The sequence below is a fragment of the Oxyura jamaicensis genome, assembly GCF_011077185.1.
Source record: "Oxyura jamaicensis isolate SHBP4307 breed ruddy duck chromosome 13 unlocalized genomic scaffold, BPBGC_Ojam_1.0 oxy13_random_OJ66993, whole genome shotgun sequence".
In the NCBI taxonomy this organism is placed as follows: Eukaryota; Metazoa; Chordata; class Aves; order Anseriformes; family Anatidae; genus Oxyura; species Oxyura jamaicensis.
In genome coordinates this window covers 7562-14668 of record NW_023304307.1, presented here as the reverse complement: position 1 = coordinate 14668, position 7107 = coordinate 7562, and the positions used below count along the sequence as shown (strand labels likewise).

The 7107-nt window shown below is 44.9% G+C and overlaps 1 pseudogene; it reads left to right on the top strand.

Annotated features, from left to right (window-relative positions):
- The first annotated feature begins 3963 nt into the window (after positions 1-3963).
- Positions 3964-5121, top strand: LOC118157866 (annotated as a pseudogene).
- Positions 5122-7107: the final 1986 nt, after the last annotated feature.

Below are 7107 nucleotides of genomic sequence, written 5' to 3'. Positions count from 1 at the left end.
CAATTTCTGGGACAATTCAATGGGTTTTCCTTTGACTAGCTGCAAGTCCACTCAAGGAAATGTTTCATGCCTTGGAGCTGGAAGGGAACTGGCTTATGACCCTCAGGCCTATTTGCTGAATATTAAATCTTCATTTGTAATTGGCTTTACCAGCCACCGCATAACACTAAATCAGATGTATGTTTCTCTTAACCCCTCTACAATATTATAAATATATATTTAAAAAAAAAAAAAAAAGAAAGAAAAAAAAAAAAGAAAAGAAAAGAAAATGTAAACCAAGGCCTTTCTCCTTCAGGCAATGATATGTTTCAGCTCTGATACTGGCTTTTCCAAAGTGCCCCATGTGTAAGATTTTATTAGACAAGGCTCCTTGTCTAAGTGCTTGTCATTAGAAAAGACCTCAGATCTCACCTGTTTTGTTCTTTGCTGAAACACAGCATTGAGTTAGGGCAGATGACAGTGCAGTATAGCCTCCTCCCTTGTCTGTGAGGAAGAAAGGCATTAGCCTTGTGTTTCACTGCAATGCAAGTGCTACTTTCGTTCTTTGCTGAGTCCCAGATCTGTCTGTGTGAGACATGTCATGTGCTTTTGCACTGCATTGTCTTCCACCTTGGTTGCAAGAACCATGTTTTGTATTGAGTTTTGCCATCTCATCTTCTCCAGGGCATAGTGAAAATGTGCAGAGCCAGACTTTGCAGTGGTCCATCTGCTTGACATTCACTCAAAACTATAGCAGCACTAACAATTCCAACCTAGACTCTAATTATGCAGAGCTTTGACCCTGATCAGTGTGTTTGAGTGGATTGAAATTCAAGTCTACACATTGCCTCAGAGGACCTCTGTCTGCAGGTGGAACTTCTTTTGAAGATAAACTTCAAAAAGGAAAACCCATTTTGGTATCATTGTTTTCACTCTTGCTTGCTGGGTTTCCTCAATTGCAGTGAAATGCTGTCATGGCATGGTTTTCCAGGTTTTTGTTAGAATGCTTACATTTTCCTTTTTTCCCTTTCTCCTTTGGCTGTATATTTAAGCTTTGTCTTACCAATTCCCCTAACCTATAACAACGGGTTGTTGGAACGAAGTTGTTATTGTACTGGATATTTAACACACCCTCATGTTCTGTTGTGCGGCATTATACACTGTATCATTTTTAATCCAGGATACCCTTGTCTGTAAATGTGAAATAAAATGAGTGTCTGAGCGCCATTCTGGAAGTAAAAAGGATGCTGTTGTGGAAAGAGTCTTTGTAGTAATGTTATTTCCAGGAAATCTCTGTAAAGGATCCAGGCTTATTCCAAATTCTTGATATATTTTTTTTTAATTGATTGAGGTATTGTTTTGCAGTCATGTGTCCTCTACCTTTGAGATGTGGCCACTAGTGTCTGAAGGAAAAGAGTATGCACTTCGGATTTGCTGGCAGGCCTCTTGTGTGCTTTGTGAGCACTGAGCAAAAGAAGTGGCAGAGCAGCTGGGCCCAGAAGGGTGGTGATCAGTGGCACAAAGTCCCGTTGGATGCCAGGAACTATTGTTGTATCCCATGTGTCAATACTGGTTGCAGTTCTGTTTATCCTCTTCATTCATGATTTGGTTAACAAGGCAGAGCATACCTTCTGTGTGTTACCAGATGAGACAAAACTTCACCAAGGAGATCTACAAAGTCCTACATATGTTATTTAACAACCCCAGGCACCAGGACATGCTGGGTGTTACCATGATGGAAAGACAATTTGCAGAAAATGGCCTCCAGGTCCTGTTGCACAACAGGTTGGACATGACCAATGGACCCACACTGCAAAGAAGGCTAAGAGCGTTCTTTGTTGGATTAGGCAGAGTATTGTCAATAGTTTAAGGGGGGTTATCCATCCAACCCATGAACTCAACTGTGGTTTGGCCATACTTTTAGTAATGTGTGCAGATCAGAGAGACATGAACATACTGGAAAGACCCGAGCATATAGCCACAAAGATGCTGAAGGGATTGGTGCATCTCTGCTATGAGGAAAGGCTGAAAGAGCTCGGGCTGTTCAGATGGGAGAAGGGAAGAATCAGAGGTACTTGTCTATATATACAAATACCTGAAAGGAGGGTAAGAGGAAGACAGAGCCAGGCTCATTTCAGTGGTGCCTAATACCAGGACAAGAGGAAATAGACATACACACTGGAACAGAACTTCCCTCTGAACATCAGGAAATACTTCTTTACTGTGCAGGAGACTGAACATTAGCACAGGTTTCCCAGAGGTGTTATGAAGTCTCCATCCTTACAGATCTTCCAAAGCTGTTTGGACTAATCACCATGAAACCATCTCGGAGCACTGAAGACCTCACGGGGAGATCGAAGTACCTGGCAAGATCTATACTTAACGGCAACAAGGACCTGGGCAGAGCTCAGCATTGAAGCTGTCAGAAGACCTTCTGAACTGCCTGTGACACAGCTCTGTTACATGCTGGACAAAGGAAAGTGGCCTTTCCACTAGCTGGGACCTTGAGTGCGCAGAGGCCTCTGGAAAGCAGTGATGTTCAGGGCAGCGACCTTTCTGACTCTCTCAACAGCTCCAGAAATGAATGTCAATTGTAAGGCCTACTCTCGTGGGAGGCTTTGCTCTCAAGAACTGCAGAAGACTAAGGCTGGCCCTTCTGCAAGGGTCCCAATAAAGAGTTATGTGCCAAAGACAGGTTTTGTGATTTTGACAGCAACACCATTGTCCACTAAGGAGTGACCAAACACGTGTAAAGGTAACCTGAGAAGATGAAGGCCTGTGTTGTGCTACATAATTGCCTTGGTAGCAGGATAAACTCTTCCAGCTCCTTGTAAAAGCGGAGCCTGCAGGCACTACTTGTCCTGTACTGGTGACATCTACACTGAAGAAGTATACAGTTCATCTAACAGTATAGCAAGAACTTTTTGGTAGAAACAATGAATAAAGTTGCTTTCTTGCAGAAAACCTTAAAATAGCCTGAATGACCAGCCAGGGGACGCTCACACTCTCCTACAGATGTGGTTTGCATGGCACATGGCATGTAGCTGGAATCCATTTGGAAGATGTGCCACTCAGGGTTCCCAGCCCCTAAAGGGAGATGAGATTATTCATACTCATCTCTTCTTATCATCTTCATTCTATTCACTGGAATTGTGATTGACACCTCAGAGAGTCTTAGTATCTTTCTTACTGGCATTGCAATGAACCTCCTGCTGTAAAACTGCTGATTCTCAGTTGTTCTAAGCCAAACATCAGCATGTCTGAGGCAGTTCAGAAGGTCTTCTGACAGCTTCAATAGAAGCAATTTAATTTAATTGCATTTAGGAAGCAATGCACTGGAGAGAACTTGTCAGAAGGAGAGGCAGAAGGCGAAGGCCAGGTTCTGGTACCTCAGCACTCTCTCCATCCACAATCAGTCCTACAGACCTCTGCCTCCTTTAAACAGTGTGTTTTGGGGTGCAGTAACTCGTTTCTGTTGTGGAAACAAGGAATTGTGGCTGATGTGGTGGGATGACAGTACTCAAAAAAGCATTTTCCTCCTCTAACTGGCCATGTTTTTTATACAAGTTTCTCTGTCCAGGTCCTTGTTGCCGTTAAGTACAGATCTTGCCAGGTACTTTGATCTCCCCACGAGGTCTTCAGTGTTCTGAGATGGTTTCATGGTGATTAGGTTGAGACATGCTATCATGACGGCACAGCTGTTTGGTGTGTGTCAGACCTTATATCATAAGCAGCAGGCGAGTAGCAGTGGACCTGCCATGCAAGCAAACAAGGGACACTGAATAGGCACAAGACCACAGTTGTTGTGTGAGGCTACGAGTGTCGCCGTTGGTTAAGGCTGGGCTACCAGGTCCAAGGCAAAAAGTGCGCGGGGTCATTGAGTCCAGACAGGCTGTTCAGGACGAGGCTCGGTGGGAGGAATGTGGAGATTGCGGGGACCTGCAGTACGGCTCTGGGCCTGAAAGGGAGAGTGGGAACCGGAGCCCGGTCTGGGAAATGATGGCAAGAGAAGGGCAGTGGGGCCAGAGGTAGTGAGTGCTGCTGTGCTGCGTGTTGGTGGCAGCGTGGGAGGCAGCGTGGGGACAGCTGCGCTTCTCAGTGCCCGAGGAGCTGCCCAATGGCTCTTATGTGGGCAATGTGGCCAAGGACCTGGCGCTGCAGCCGGCAATGCTCCACAACCGCAGCGCCCACATCCTGGACCAAGGTAGGACGCAGTATTTCACTCTGCATGCGAACAGTGGCCACTTGGTGATGGTGGAGAGGCTAGACAGAGAGCAGCTCTGCCAGCTGGTGGAGCAATGCATGCTGCACTGTGAGGTGATTGTGGAGGGCGAGATGAAGGTCTATGGTCTCAAAGTGGAAATCACGGACATTAACGACAACGCGCCAAGCTTCCAGGAGGCAGAAATGGAACTGAGAATGAGTGAGACGACAGCTCCAGGGTCTCAGTTTTCCCTGGCTGATTCTCACGACGCGAACTTGGGAATGAATTCCCTGCAGAACTAGAAGCTGAGTGGTGACGAGCACTTCTCGCTATCCATGCAGGGGAGAGCTGACGGTGAGAAGCACCTGGAGCTGGTGCTGGCCAAGGCGCTGGACCAGGAGGAGGCGGCGTTTCACGAGCTGGTGCTGAGGGCGAGTGACGACAGGGAGCTTGTGCGGACGGGCAAGGCGCACATCTGCGTGGCTGTGCTGGATGCCAACGACCATGCACCCATGTTCAGCCAGGCGGTGTACGCAGTGCACATGCCTGAGGACGTGCCCGTGGGCTCCACTCTCCTCACCCTCACGGCCACTAATGCAGACGAGGGACTCAATGCAAATGTGAAATTCTCTTTGAAGAAAATAACTGAGGAATCCTCCAAGATATTCCACCTGGATCCAGAGACGGGATCAATCAGGATGATGAGGAGCCTGGACTTTGAGAAAGATGACTCCTAGGTATTCAGTGTGCAAGCATGGGATAGCAGGGAGCTTTTCGACACAGCTAAAGTCATGATCTCGGTGACTGACGTGAACGACAATGTGCCCAAGCTGACTGTGTTGTCAGCACTGAACAAGATGTTGGAGGACATGCCACCGTGGATGGTGGTAGCACTGCTGCATGTGCAGGACAGGCTTGCAGCTGCTGCCACCAGCTAGCAGCACCTTGTGTGGTGTCCCAGCCTCACACATTGTGGACATCGATGGCATCTGCGCCTTTCTGCACTCCTACTCACACAAGGTGTCACTCACTGCTGACTCGCGCAAGAGCCAGTGGCACTGGGCAGCTGACAGCTGGTGCAACACCCTCCCGGTCCAGCCATCTTCTGAGGTTTCACTTGCTCTCTTGTCTAATGAAAATCACATTGTCAAGTATGGAGACTGAGTTTCCTCTCGGGTATTTTCATTTTCTTAATGTTTTTGTTTTGTGCGGTAGTTTTTTTTGTTTGTTTTTCTTCTACTTTGTTGTTTCTTTCTTTTTTTTTTTTTTTCTTTCTAATAGTTTTTGGTTGGTTGGTTTCATGTTTTCCATTTTCATTTCACCTTTTTACTGCATTTATCAAGTCGAGGTGACTTGAGATCAGGTATTTTCCTGTTATAACTCGCTGCTTAGGGCACCCGGGGACATGACAAAATGCAGAAAAACCAGTGTTGGACATGAAATGTTGAGACACTTCCTCATTCTCTCCTTTTTTTTTTTTTTAATGTGACAGCTTCTGTACTGGTTTGTCAAAGTCCATCATATCATATCTTTCTCTAAAGCTGAAAGGTTCTATTGTTTGTGCAGCTGCACTATGAAATTTCCTTCTCTAATTGTTTCTCAAATTCTCTCTGGAATTTTTTATAGTGCTTTAGATTACCTAGTTCCCAGAATCTCTTTGCCAGTCCCAGTATAAATTCTCAAGTATTACTAGAATTGGGCAACTCCTCACCTTGTAGCCAGAAAACCAGCCCCTCTGAAGTCCCATGTGACTTGGAACTCCATCTGCAGCAAGCAAATTAATCAGTCCCACCTAAGAACCTTCATAAATCTACGAATATATGCATGTTACTTGGTAAAAACTAAATGTCTTTGATATGCCCTTTGATGTGTTTCCCATTGCTGGGCTTCTTATATTAACTTTTGAGTTTGATAGAAATGTAATTATTGATTGGTATGTAAGTGTAAATGTCAAGATACAGAGAATATATGTACTTGTGTACAAATGGAAAATATTTTAAAATAAATAAAAGTGTAATTTATTGTGCTATGCTTACTTTCCTTATATCATTGTTGTGGTTTAGTCTGGCAGGGAGCAAAATATCACACAGACGCTTGCCCAGGTGGGACTGTTGAGAGAGTCAGAAAAGTAAAAGTGTGAGAAGTCATTGTTTGAAATAAAGACATTATACCTGATAAAGCAAAAGCCATGTGCACAAGCAAAGCAAAACCATATCACAATCAAAACCATAACAAACATTAAAACATATTTTTTTCCTACCAAACACGCTGTTCTTTTCTGAGGACACATCTACAAAAGAGGCTGTCTTGGAAACTACCTTTCCTTATTTCCCCTGCTACTGATCATTCATCACGGATTTAACAAGCTTTTAGGACTTTGGAAATATGTTTAATTAATAAAATAATTTTGCTCTATTTTTATTATTGTTATGCCATTTAAACTGCTGATATTGTAGTATTTTTGTTTAAGCAAAATAAGTTAGTGTAGCATAAAATCTTCTGCTTCTAAGTTCAAAACAGAGTTGAGAGAAAATTGTTCTGTAAGATTCCCCATGAAGGTTCACAAAGATATTTTTCTTTTTCTTTTTCTTCTTCCTGTCCCTCCCCTCCCCTCCCCTCCCCTCCCCTCCCCGCCCCTCCCCGCCTCTCCCCTTCCCTTCCCTTCCCTTCCCTTTCCTCTTTGTGCATCCCAAGGACTAAACTTGTGGCTGTTACCCTGTAGTGGATTTACATGGCAAGGTTTTGGTAGCAGGGAGCCATAGGGGTGGCTTCCGTGAGAACAATCTAGAAGCTGCCCCATGTAAGGTGAGGGCTCTGCTGCTGACCAGAGCTGAGACAATGAGCGATGTTGTTTGCGCCTCTGTGAGAGCATATTACAAAGGAAAGGAAAGGAAAGGAAAGGAAAGGAAAGGGAAGGGAAGGGA